Genomic DNA, 13,606 nt, shown 5'->3' on the forward strand with positions numbered 1-13,606 from the left:
CGTTTGCAACCTCCTCTTCAAAGTGGGTTAATAGGTGTGCCTATCTCATAGGATGAAACGAGGTGATATAAGTAGAGTGTGAAGGCCTGGAGTCTGCACACATGTCATAGGCACTCAGTAATGATAGTTATTTTTGCTGTTATTATCATCTCCCTGACTCGGGAGGCACCAAGCCTGAGAGGACTTTCCAGACCTCTTACTCCAGACCCATCAATTTTCCAACTGCGAGAGCTGCCCAGGACGAAGTTGTAGATGTGGGCGAGGTATGAACTGTGCACAAGTCCCCTGCACTGAGGACCCACCGCCCAGCTCTGGCAGTGCTGGAGGCAGAGGCAGCTCCCCCCTCTTGGGACAACCTCAGCGGCAGGCAGCTGCCTCCAGGTCCTGCTCTTCTGGGGATGGCCCACCTCTAGCGACCCACTAAGGGGGGGTGTAAAAACCTGGCCACCTGCCTGATGTAGGACGCCTCTGACGTGCATCTGAGTTCCAGAGCTGCCCATGGGTCGATCACAGCTGACCTTTCCTCCTGCCTAATCCTGCCACCGCCCCTTCCTCACAGGTGCTGACCCAGGGCTCTCCTCTGTAGGCTGACCTCCCTCCCTGAGAGTCTTCCTGACCTGTGGCAAGAGGTGGGCAAGGCATCTGTCAGCGGACAGCCATGTCTCCCGGCTCCTGGTTCCTGCCATCTCCACGCAAAGGTACAGAATTGACGCCTTTGGCCACACCTGGTGGGTAGGAGGCCCCTGACTCTGAAAGATTAGTCACAGCCTCTGTGACCTCACCAGAATTTCTGCAGCCACCTCACTGTCCTCCCCACTGCTAATCTCCTCCTCCTTAAATCGGTCCCTTCACAGCATCCTTGGTGACCTTTCTAAGTCCAGCCATGTTGCTTTCCTGTGTAAAATGACTCCTTTTTCCCTATAAGATACAGCCCGAGCTGGGCTCAGTGCCGGGCTCCTGCCCATACCCCAGCCATGCAGCCTCCTCTCAGCTCTTTCCCCAACACCTGGAACTTTGGTATTTCATACAGCATATTCTTTCCTCTTACATTATTGCAGGAGCCCCTCCCTCTGTTTGGAATGCCTCCTGCTCCCCTTCTGAAATGTTTCCCAGAATTGAGCATCCCTCCGGCTTCTTGTTCTTAGTCCCACATTGCTGGCCCTGATGCACTGTCATTGCTAGCTTGATGGACTGTCTTGCTCGCTCCCCTTAAGGGTGGGGACTGTGCCTCAAGTCATCTTGGTGTCCCCAGGCCCTGGCACAGAGGGAATGCCCTGTACATGACACAGCCCCACCGGGCCAAGTCCTTAAATCCACCTTCGGCTAAGGGGTGGGTTAAAGGACTAAGGCATCTGAAACTCAGTCTTTCTTCCAAAGTCTCTGAGCTCGAGAGGAGCTGCCTGAATTGCAGGGCAGTTCTGATCTGGGGATCTGACTGCAGGCAGCATGTGCCCACCGCCGTCCCCATGGGAACCGTGTCAGGCAAAGCTCCAGCTCAGAATGAACAGCGTGCCTCGGGCCTGAACCTGGCAGGAGCCGACGTGGGCACAGGACTGGCTCGGGTCACCCGCAGCCCTCACCTCAGGGGGCCAGAGAGGGGCTGCAGCTGTAGGGACCGGGTGGGCAGGTCGCCATGGAAACCAAGCTGCTCTTCATTCCCTGGTACTTGGAGTTCTGACAGGAAGGCCAGACTCCACAGAGCGCCCTCACCCCTGGGCTCCTCCTCACCCTCTCAGTCTGTATCCAGGGCACATCACAGGCTGGGGCTCGGAGGAGCACGGAGAGCAGAGGGACCAAGAAAGTGGCAATGACTCTCTCCCACTGCCATGATTCCTGGGGATGGTTACTGCCTGAAAGAGTTGGCTTGTCCAAGGAGCAGTAACAAAAGGAGGCAAGAATCACATCTGGCGAACCTGTGGTGTCAAGAGCCTTAGAGTGGGAGACCTTGTGTTCTCATCCTTGTCCTCATACTTCAGAGCTGGGGGTCAACCTCTCCATGCCCAGTCTCCCCACATGTAAAACAAGGGCCATTTGATCCACCAGATGTCCATCAAGTATCATTATTGAAAGTAAAGTATAAGCTACAAAGCCCTCGACCATGTAAGGAATTCGTGCAATAGCAGGCTAAAAACGTCATCTGTATTCAAAACAATTAGATAAATGAAAGCATGACAACTCGCTAATGGATTAAAAGGAACAATTCCTTTATTCCTTCGATTAGCCTGAGCTTAGTACCTCTCTATCCAGACAGGCATAGTGCCAGGGGCTGGAGACCCAGGATAAGTCCTGGACCCTGCCCTGGAGGGCCTCCCAGGCTCACAAAAAGGGTTTGTGTTGACCTACTTTGTGGCCAGTACTGTGAAGCATGCCAGAAGAGACAGCCACACTTTTCTCAAGGAGCACAAATAAAACTTCTTAGGACGATGAACAGAAGATATATGAAACACGGAAGGAAAGTAGTAACTTACTGGGGAAGAAGACCTCCTTGGGTGTCTACTGAGGAAAGGAAGGTTCCTGGGATGAAATGGAGATTGAGTTAGATGGGGTGAAAAATAATTCTCTGGTTGTCTAGAGCAAAAGAAATCTTTGCAAAATATGTTACTTTCTGGAAAATAATTCTCCTTTAATACACTAAAAGTGAGCACCCAGGTCCAGCGTGTGTGTGTGTAGGTTTCCCTCACATCAACAAGCAAATCTGGTTTGACACCCAACAAGCTGGGTGTCTTGCAGTTCAACTCAATTCTGACACCATCTATGCAGAGATAGCATCAGATTCCACATGCTAAGGGCTCAGACCTGCAAGACTGCCCTCCCCTTTAGATGCCGATTGCAAGCCCAGGCTGTCACTTGCCCTTCTGACCAACTGGCTATGGAGCAGGGGTTCCCACCACCCTCTCCTTGGGTTGGATTAATTTGCTAGAATGGCTCACAGAACTCAGGGAAGCCATTTGCTCATGAGATCACAGGTTTATTATGAAAGAATATAACTCAGGAACAGCCAGATGGAAGAGATACCCAAGGCAGGGTATGGGGAAGGGGCACGGAGATTCCATGCCCTCTCCCAGACCCACTCTCCCAAATCTCCATGTGTTCACCAGCAAAGAAGCTCCCCAAACTCACCCCATCCTTTTGGATTTTTATGGAGGCTTCATTACAGAGGCACTATTGATTAAGTCATTGGCCACTGGGGACTGATTCAATCTCCAGCCTGCTTCCCTCCCCAGAGGTTAAGGGGTGAGATCAAAAGTTCCAATCCTCTCATACATAGATGGTTCTCCCTGCAACCAGCCGCATCCTTAGGTACACTCCAAAAGTCACCTCATTAACATAGCAAGAGACACCTTTATGGCTCTCATCACTTAGGAAATTTCAAGGGTTTCAGGAGCTCTGTGCCAGAAACAGGGAGATGAAGATCAAATATATATTTCTATTATAAATCACATCACATACATGCACCACAATGTTCAAAGCAGCACTGGTTACAATAGCCAAGACATGGAAACCACCTAAATGTCCATCGGCAGATGAATGGATAAAGACATGGTGTATATATACTATGGAATATTAGCCATAAAAAAGAAAGAAATAATTCTATTTGCAGCAACATGGATGCAACTATTAAGTGAAGTAAGTCAGACAGAGAAAAACAAATACCGTTTGATATCACTTATATGTGGAATCTAAAAAAATGACACAAATGAACTTATTTGCAAAACAGAAACAGACTCACAGGCATAGAAAACAAACTTATGGTTACCAAAGGGGAAAGGTGGGGGGGGAGAAACTAGGAATTTGGGATTAACATATACACACTACCATATATGAAATAGGTAAACAACAAGGACCTACTGTGTAGCACAGGGGACTGTACTCAATATCTTGTAATAACCTAAAATGGAAAAGAATCTGAAAAAGAATATATATGTATAATGGAATCACTTTGCTGTGCACTTGAAACTAACACAACATTGTAAATTAACTATACTTCAATTTAAAAAATCTTAAAATCACATCACATAATGCATTCACTAATTTCTTAGCTTCTTATTTTCTGTGCCCCCCTCCCCCCAATTTAGAATGTAAGCTCCATGGGAACAGAACTTCATCTTTTCATTTCTATAAGCTTAGCACTCAACAAAGACACATCATAGGTTCTTTTGAAGCACTAGTAAAATAAGTAAATACAGGATGAGGGCAGATAGGTATTGAACAAATGACTTGAAGAAATGCTTTATATTCTCAGTGATGTGAATTGGTCACAGAGTAAAATCCTGTCATCAGGCCTTAAGTGAGTCCCAAAATGTTCAGTCATGTAGAATGTGTGTTGCATTATCACGTCTCACCAAGTGACCAGGATAAGCCAGCCGCCAAGGAGGGGAGCCAATCACTGATCGCTGTCTGTCTGAATTTGTATTTTCATGGGATACCTCCTCACAAGGCACATTATCGTGGTCATTTTCAGAATTATTTGTTCGATGTCTATCTCCCGATTAGACTGTGCGCCCTTGGCACTTAGTTGGTACTCAATAAATACGTGTTGAGTGAATGAAAAACTTCATATGAGGGTATAACATGAGTTTGGTTTGGAGAGTCAGGGAATCTATTCTCAAGGGAGTAATATTCAGTCTGAGGAAGAAGGGTCACTAGAAATGAGTAAGTGAAGGGAAGGGAAAGAAATGTATAAGAAAATAAGAAAGAACATCTGTAGAGTCTCCGAGTTGGAAGACAGTGTGGTGTGTTCAAGCATCTGTTAAGTGGCCCAGTATCACTGGGGCATGGAAATGGGGGTGAGGTGAGGGATTGTCACCCTGAGGCTAAGAGGTCATGAGAGCTCACGAGCTACTTCTAGGATCTGGGACTTCCTTGTAACAGCGATGGGCAGACAAGGGGTTTCTGGCAGAGGTGTTTTCTGATCAGATTCTATTATAAAGAACATCCCAGGTGTTGTGTGGAGAGTGTGGAGTGGCAGTGGGAAAAACGAGGTTCAGAGAAATTGGATGACTTGTCCAAGGACACAAACGTACCAGCAGCAGAGCCCACCTTCCCTGATATCAACCCAGAGCTGTTTCCCCAGACGATGCCGCTTCTGAGAATTCTGAAGCCTGGGCTATCAGCTGGGAGGAGGAAAGAAAGTGGGAAAAGGGTGCTTTCTAAAAGCAGAGAGCAGCCCTTTTCTTGCTGTGCAGATTCTGTCACGTGGTGATAATGGCACTCAGTCCTGAATGAAAGGACTCCCTGCTCCCAGCCAGCACTCCCTGCTCCCAGCCAGCACTCCCAGCTACTCTCTCTTACTCACTAGACCAGGACTTGCAAAACAGAGATCCTGGGAGATGGAGCCCTAACCATGGTCCTCAAATATTGTCTTAAAGTACCGTGTTTGTTGTAGAAAAAAATTTTTAATATGAAGAGAGTTTAAAAAAAAAAAAAGGAAAAAAGAAAAATTACTCATAATTCTACAATATACATACAAACACATAAACTTTTGGTGTCTTACCTCCCAGACAACATTCTCTGCAGATAGCTAGAATAGTTTTATATTTTCATAAAATATAACAGCCTGTTGTTAATGCCTTTGTATGAACATGTTTTAAAATGTAAAAAAATTTTATTGAGGTATAGTTGATGTACAATATAGTGATTCACAATTTTTAAAGTTATACTCCATTTATGGTTATTATAAAATGTTGGCTATATTCCCTGTGTTGTACATTATATCCTTGTAACTTATTTTATACAAATAGTTTGTACTTCTAATCCCTTACCCCTATATTGCCCCTCTCTCCTTCCCTCTTCCCACTGGTAGCTACTCTATATCTTCGAGCCTGCTTCTTAAAAACTTTTTGTCACAGAGATTCAAGCATACACCAAACTGGAGAGAATAGTATAATAAATCCTTACCTACCCCAATTCCACAATTATCTACGCATGGTCAATCTTGTTTCATCTTCACCCTTCCCCTTTTGAGTTATTTTGCAGTAAATCCCAGACATTCACGGGTCGAATGACATCATGTCATTTGACCCATAAATACTTTGGAAGTTTCATCTTTTGAGGCAGTTCAGGCAGTTCAGATGCCATTGCCTGGGTGGACCACAGGCGAAGCATCTTTAAGAGGTTGCCAGGGGCAGAAGAAGTGCCATCCTCCTTCCCTACACCCACGGAGCTGTTGTGATGCCCAAACCCTCTAGCCTCCAGCCTTCCTATGAGCTATGCCTTAGAGCAGGGGTGTTGGCCCTTCTTGGCCTGTCCCTTTGAAAGTTTTGGTTCCTGCAGGGGGAGACCAGCATTTCATAAGAACTGAATCCTGACCTGAAAAAGCTGTTTTTTGTTTGATTTGGGAAATTTTGTGTAAATGAAGTTATAATGCAATAAAACATCCAGCCAGTTTCTTGCAGTATAAACTGGCCTTGAGGAATGACTCCCACGCCAGCCCAGGGTGAACCAGGCAGCCTCAGAGTAGTCAAGATGGGCTGGGACCCCTCGGCTTCACTCCCCTCTCCCTCTTGGTCCATGGCCATGTGGACAGGTTACTTTCTCCTGCTCTTTTCTTTTACCAAATCTGAGGTCTTAGGCCTTTTTGGTAATTTCATTTCAAACTGTTCTTTCATAAGACCTGATCTATTTCTAAGTATACATGAAGAATAGGAAAATTACTCAAATACATTTTTCAATTAAATATTTTCAAAATACAAAAAATAAAATTTTAAAGTTTTAGTTGGGGAAGGGGAACAAAAATATTTTAATAAATGTGAGTGTTTGTTCTGGAGGCAGAATGTAGAGACAAGGAAGACACCCTGTGAATCCGTGCAGCCCTGCTCTCTGGGGTCAACGGTGGGGAGTTGCCTGTCCGGCTATTCGAGGCAGCCTTGCTCCAGCCTGGGCGGCTGTTGTGGACGCCAGAGGCACTGTGATCTAAAGTGCAGCTTCTTTGCTTCCTCAGGTTTCAGCATTTCCCATGAGATCATTTAAAATCACATTTGTTACTTTACCATCTAATCACACATAAGCTTCCCCACCCCCTCCCCACGCCCTGCTTCCATCCAGGGAGAACACTTTCTGGAGCACCAGCAGCCAGGGTGGATCTCGTGACGGGAAAAGGGAACGACAGCCAAGAAAGCAGGATTCCTTGCACTTCCAGTTGAACGACAGTGAGGTTCCCAGCAGACAGGCTGAACCACCTCCCTGAGGACAAACAAGTGTAAGTCTTCGCAAAACTGGGGGTCCTGGACTTGCCTCCCCTCCCAGAGTCGCTCATAGCCTCCTGGCAGAGCAGACGTTGGTCAGTGTCGTACCATGCTTGATGTTAAGCTGAACGTATGTTCCAGGAGCTCATGGTTTCCAGTGGAGGCGATCTGGGGTAGAAGAGGTGACCTCTCATCTAGGAGACAATCAAGATTGAGCAGCAAAGGTATGACTGTGGGACTCGGGGGCCTGTCTATGGCTAATGGTGTAAAGATTTGTTTGGGGTGATATGGGAAGAATTATAGGCTTTGTCCATGATCCAAAAATGAAGCATGTTTTGTAGGCTGTTTGAATACATGACCTTCCCCAAACACCCATAGTTCTTAGAAAATAGTTACAATTAATCTGTTTGTGTAGAAGACTCTGCTGCTTCCCTTCCTCTGAAGAATCAGGGAAGAAATATGGCTAAATCCAAAAACTATCAAATATATATGCCACATTAATGTCAAGCTTATGCTCTTCAAAGAGTCACATTGATATAAAGAGATGTTTTACTAGCCAGTGTAATTTCAGAAATTTTACCAAAGCTGTGGTAACAGAGGACAAATATCCTAGTAGTATTGATGAAACTTTAAATAAGAATGGACATAGAAAGCAGAGAATGTATGGTCTTTGGGTAGGCGGTGATACACTCCTTCAGAGATAAGCTTTGCCTCAAACTTTAGGCAACAAGTCCTCTTGTTAGAGAAATACGAGTAAGGTTAAAAGCAATGGTTTCTGCTCTTGGTCACAAATCAGAATAACCGGGAGAACTTTTTAGAAGCAGACTCCTGGGACCCACTCGAGGCCTACTGAATCTGAAGGTCTAGGAGTGACTGCTAAGAATCTATAATTTTTTCAATGCTCTCCAGAACATTCTGATGGGCAACAAGGTTGAGGAATGCTTGTTTTAAGATTGTGGTGAAAAAAGACAAACCCAGGTGACCAAGGGTGTTTTCCAAGCTTCTTCCAAGGGAGAATTCATACATGTTCAGAAAGCTGACAACAGGTCGAACCAAAGCCGCCTCTACTTCGTTTTTAGCCCCGAATCTGCAATCCAGAAGAATGACCCATTCAGAAGTTTCTATGGTTCTGGCTTTCTTTGGCTTTTTTTCCTCCCATAGTTCAAGGGCACTTAGTGTACATTTGATTCTTGATCATGATTTGCTCTTCGAGATTACCTGATTGGATCAGTACCAGAAAAAGAGAGAAAAGTCTGCTATGATTTTAAAATGTAGTTTGAGTTGGCTTTCCTGGACTTGCAAAATGCAGCAGGCAGAAGCAATCCCACGTGTGTATTCTGAGTAACAGCTGCCGAAAGGTTGAGCTTTCCAGCCGCATGACATGGGAGGAAGGAGAAAATGATGGTGTGAAATGAATTGCTTTCAGTTTGATGGAAGAATTTGTTTTGAAATAGCAGAAAGTTGGTTTCAAATGTTAGGAGGATTTTAGAGTGGTCTTAAAAAGTAATTTACGGGTTCCCTGTCCACTCACTTAGCAATCAAATAATGGTGATAATAATAATAATGATAATAATAATAGTAACGAACAAGCATTTAATGTGAAACATCAGCATTTTTTTTTGCCCCAGGCATAAAAGTGGATCTTTGCAAGGATGGTTTTAAAAAAATCATCATCAGAAGGAAATGGAAAAAGAGAAGGGTCTGTAATGGTAAATGGTGGATAAAGAGTCTTTCACAAGCAAATATTGCCAAAGAAATGCTGTTCTAGGAGGAGAAAAAACACAGATCACTGACACTGGGTGTACATTCCCTTGTGTCAGAGCCCAATCACGCAAAAAGACTCCTGAAACATCAGCTTTCTTATGAGCAGCAGCCCCATGGTTCCCATTAGCACCCGCTCCACCCCAGAACAGACCTGTCCTGGGTCCCACATACAAACCAATACCATGAGCTTGGAGTCCATGCCTCCTGGGCCCATGAAAGAAACAATATCCCTTCCTCCTCTGCAATTGCTGTGCCCTTTCTGGTACATTGCTCATTAGAGGGCTTGCCCTTTCTGCTTAATCACTTCCTGCCCAGATCTTACCTGTCCTTCAAAGTCCTGGATAGACCTCTTTCTTCCCTAAGGCCCTCTTTCCCCTTCTCTGCTTCTGCCTCACTGTTTCATTTATGTTTCTTTGTATGGTGTATGTCCCCTATTACAGCTTCCACCAGAGTGTGAGTTTCTGAATGGCAGGATCTCAGCATCCTTTATTTGTATACCCCCATCACAACTTTGTACACACTAACAGCTCAGTAAGTGCTTCCTGAATAAAAATCATGGCTTGGGGTTCTGGATCATATGGGAAGAAGATTCAAGTACAGTAGCACCTTTTCTCACCTTCCTGCTTCAAGCAAATGTGTTCTCTCCCTTGCCTGCTGGTATTAATTCTGGGAGCTTAGAACTCTTTGTCCTTGGGGAAGATGTCACTGTGGTCCATCTTGCTCATTAGACCCCCATGGTCACTCTTCTTTCCTTGCTATTCATTATCGTGCTTTCCCCTGGTGCTCCAGAGAGGACTAGAGTCATGTTTCATGAACTGGATCAGAAGAGCAGGAAGAGGTCACAGTGACCACAGGCAGGTAGAGAGAACAGTGACTAAGAGCACAGGCCTACCGACGGAGCTGGACCTTGGGTAGTGTCCCAGCTTTGCTGTTTATTAGCACATCAGGAAACTCTCCCCCTTCCTTTTGTTTCCTCAACCGTGAAATGGCCATAATAATACCTATTTCACAAGATGATTGCGAATTTTAAACAGTGGTATGTATAAAGGACTTAGCCCAGCCTATTAGCTACTATTCCTAGTATTATTTAGTCCTATGCCCTCATTTTATAATGAAACTGAGACCTGGAATTTCAGTTTTAGTGACTTATTCTTAAAGCCCACCCATTATTTAAGGTTACATAGGTGGTTACTGGCACAAGAAGCAGGGACCCATGTTGTGAGGTATTCCCCCTGCCACGTGGCACTGACTGGCTTCGAGGTGACAAGAGGGGAGCCTTCTTGGAGATGCTTTGTTCACATTCTGTAGGGAAGGGCCAAGGCACTCAAAGCCCAGCGTGTATGCAACAGCAGATGTGAGCTTGACCTTGCATTAGACACAGTCCTAGGGAAAAGGAGATGGAGTGAGTCGTGGCATTATTATTATTATTATTACTATTATTATTGTTTGAGGGGCTCACAGAGCTGACAGGCAGGACAAATTAGGGATGCTTCAGGCAGAGGAAGGCCTTGTATAGTGGGTGGGCTTTAGATAGATGGAGAAGGGGGGTTTACTGTGCACAGAGGAGGGAGGGGTACAGCGAGGAGACATAGGCAAAGAATCAGAGAAACCTAGAAAGTGCCAACTCTGTTGACAAAAGCCAGAGTAGTGGTTACACGGGGGAGTCTTCTGGGGTGCAGGAAATGTGCTATATCTTGGTCTTGGTACTAGTTACACAGGTGTTTGCGTATGTTAAAAAAAAAAGCATCAAACTGTAAAGTTAAAATGAGTGCCTCTTATTTACTTTGTGTATGTATATATTACCCCTCCATTTTAAAGAAATCACCAAAAATAATCCCCCCAAAGAATCGTGTTAATATTTTTATTCTTCACCTTCTGGACAGAACAGATAAGAATAATGACTTAAGTCACCAATAGGCTCTGACCTTGGCTATGTCAGCCTGAAGGCTTTAGTGCCTTATCTGTAGAAATGGGTTAATAATGGGGTCAGCTTGGAATGTCCTGGTTGGCCCACTGGTTCAGTGCTCATCCAGACACTGCACTATATCTCCTGCTCCCATCTATTCCAGTCCTGGCTCTGTGGAACATCAGTATGAGGGCAGGATAAAGGGAATCCTGGGGAAACTGACAGCATGATTGATGGATATCTGGGTTGTTGTCCCAGCTCTGCCTCTTTCTAGCTGGAGGACTTGGGCAAGATCCATTATCCACCTGGGTCTCAGAGTCTTTACCTGTCATCTAGAGACAGTTGTCCTTCAGGGAGATTATATGTTTTGATGTGAAATCAGATGGATTATGTAGCACTTCTGGGTCAACTACTTAATAATTATGTTCCCTTGGGGAATACTACTGTTAACAGCAAACTTAATATATGTTTCCTTAATATATGTTCTAGTCATTGCTCTCAGCACTATAGATAAGCATTGTTCTAAGCACTTATTTAATCCTCGTGATAATCTCTTAGTGCTGTTATTATGCCTGCTTTATAGATGAGAAACCTGAGGACAGAGGAGTTAAGTAAACTTCCCAAGGTCCCACAGTTAGCAATTTTGTAGAGTAGGGATTTAAACCCAGATAGTCTGGCTCCAGAATCCAAGAACTTAGCCATTACACGTTGCCTCTCTACATACCGGTTTCTTAACCAATGGAAAATATTTCATTATACTGAGGGAGAGGTAAAAATGTGTTAAAAAATTTTAGAGAAATTAAATATTAGATGAAATCACATAGTGCATTTTAAAGATCTGAAACACTAAGCATGCACCATATAGGTTTTAAAATGTGACAATTTCACTGAGACCCCATTTTTACCCAGTGACAGTCCTTCATGCTTTACACTGTGCCAGGCACTGGGGGCCACAGAGCTGTGGACAGAATAAATTTGTTTCTGCCCTCACAGGACTTACAATTGACTGAGGCAGACAGGTATTAAACAAACACACAAATAAATTTAATTATAAACTGTGATAAGTGTCAGAAAAGGAAAGGATTCTTTGGGACATCATCTTGAAGGTACCTAATTTAGAAAGGCAAGATCAAGGAAGGCCTCCCTGAGGAAGTGACATTTACTCAGTGGCCTAAAAGGAGACACATTATTTTTGTCAGAATTTGCCAATTGAAAGCAGGATTTGAGGACCAAGTCAGAATGTGATTTGTGGAAAAAAGATTCCTTCAATGCCAAGAGCCACGCAGCAGCACCAGACTTTCTGAGTACCTTTTGCTTCCCTGGAATAAACTGATGGGCTACATTATATTGGTTGGCATTTACATAATATTCACAGTGCTCTTGCCTTAGAAACTTTTCCAAAACCCATTTCTACCTGTCAGAATTTGCATATATTTTCTTTAGAAACCTAGCAAAGAAAAAGGGGGATTATTATTCATGAGAAGCATGTTTGACTCTAAAATAATTAATGTTTAAGAAGAAGATTAACAGCCATAGAATTGCGTCATGGAAAGAGGCCTCTTATAGGTGCCACTGCTTTCAGGAGGTGTTCAACCAAGGCCAGACAGAGAGAGAAAATACTCCAGTGGGAGCCATCAGCCTGGGTGTGAATTTGCATATTCTTTAGGGTCTCTTAGCCCACAGTGCACTTGTGCCTCTCCCAGCTAGAGTATGTGACATTCATATTACGATACATACAGTCATAAAAACACTCTAAAAACAGTAAGCCTTCACCAGTTTCTCTCATCTAGGTTGGTCCTGCTCTTCTTCAAAACCTTCAGGCACTTGTCTTTATGGCTTAAAAACTCCATGGTCAGAACCACATAATTTAGCCCTTATTTTTTTCCAATTATTTCCTAATTGTTAGGATTCTTTTCTCCCTGAGAAGTCTGAAAGGCCCCCAGAGCAAGAAACATGCCTTTTTGTCAAGATGGAAGGGCCTCAGTGTATACCTAGACCAATTCCCTCATTGTACAGATGAGAAAACTGAAATCCAGAGAAAGATAATACGCAGTGACTGAGCAAGGTTTATTATAGACCTGTGGCTGCGGTTCCAGTCTTCTAACTTTTGGCCCAGTGCTCTTTCCTCTGCACCACCTCATCTTCCACAACACCTCAAAGAGCTAAATGCATATTAAACCTTTAGCAATTACTAAGAATGGAAGAATTTCTGAATATTTGACAAAATGAGAAAGAGCTAAGTCTTCCTGACTCACCCTGCAACCTCCAGCAGCTCAGCTGAACACTTCCAGGCTATGGCAGTTTGAAGAGAACCTCTGAACCTTAAAAGGCACAAGGCCATGTTCATATTTGACTGTAGCCAAGAGAACACAGATCTGTCGCCTGTTTCCCTAGAGAGTCAAGAAGCAAAATAAATGTGAAAGGCAATCCTCTTATTCCTCCAAGAGTTGCATCCAGAAGGAAACTGAACACATCAATCATGTCAGGGAGAAATACTTCTACCAGGTGCATGATCAAGCCCAATCCTGATGTTTCCTACTGCAAAGTCAACCTGTCCTTAACTAGACAAAACCTTAGCTTCCTCACAAGATCACCCTCAAAATGAGTCAAAGCCATCGCATTACTTCCAGATTCATAAGACACCAGCACTCATGAAATCTCTAGCTTACTTAAATATACCTGGTCATGTTTTAAAAACTATAAGAACTCACAGCGCTTCTCAGCCTCCCTCACTGAAGAATTCTGAAGGTCT

General features: G+C 44.3%; 1 protein-coding gene across 1 annotated transcript in view; it reads left to right on the top strand.

The window, feature by feature from the left end:
- The first annotated feature begins 317 nt into the window (after window positions 1–317).
- Window positions 318–13,606, top strand: part of SCN10A (sodium voltage-gated channel alpha subunit 10) — a 93,426-nt gene continuing 80,137 nt past the window's right edge. The window contains exons 1-3 of the mRNA XM_073811071.1: window positions 318–698; window positions 7,045–7,198; window positions 7,326–7,408. The gene's annotated coding sequence lies outside the window, so the exon portion shown is untranslated. The remainder of the gene's footprint in view (window positions 699–7,044; window positions 7,199–7,325; window positions 7,409–13,606) is intronic.

Source organism: Tursiops truncatus, chromosome 10 (genome assembly GCF_011762595.2).
Source record: "Tursiops truncatus isolate mTurTru1 chromosome 10, mTurTru1.mat.Y, whole genome shotgun sequence".
In the NCBI taxonomy this organism is placed as follows: Eukaryota; Metazoa; Chordata; class Mammalia; order Artiodactyla; family Delphinidae; genus Tursiops; species Tursiops truncatus.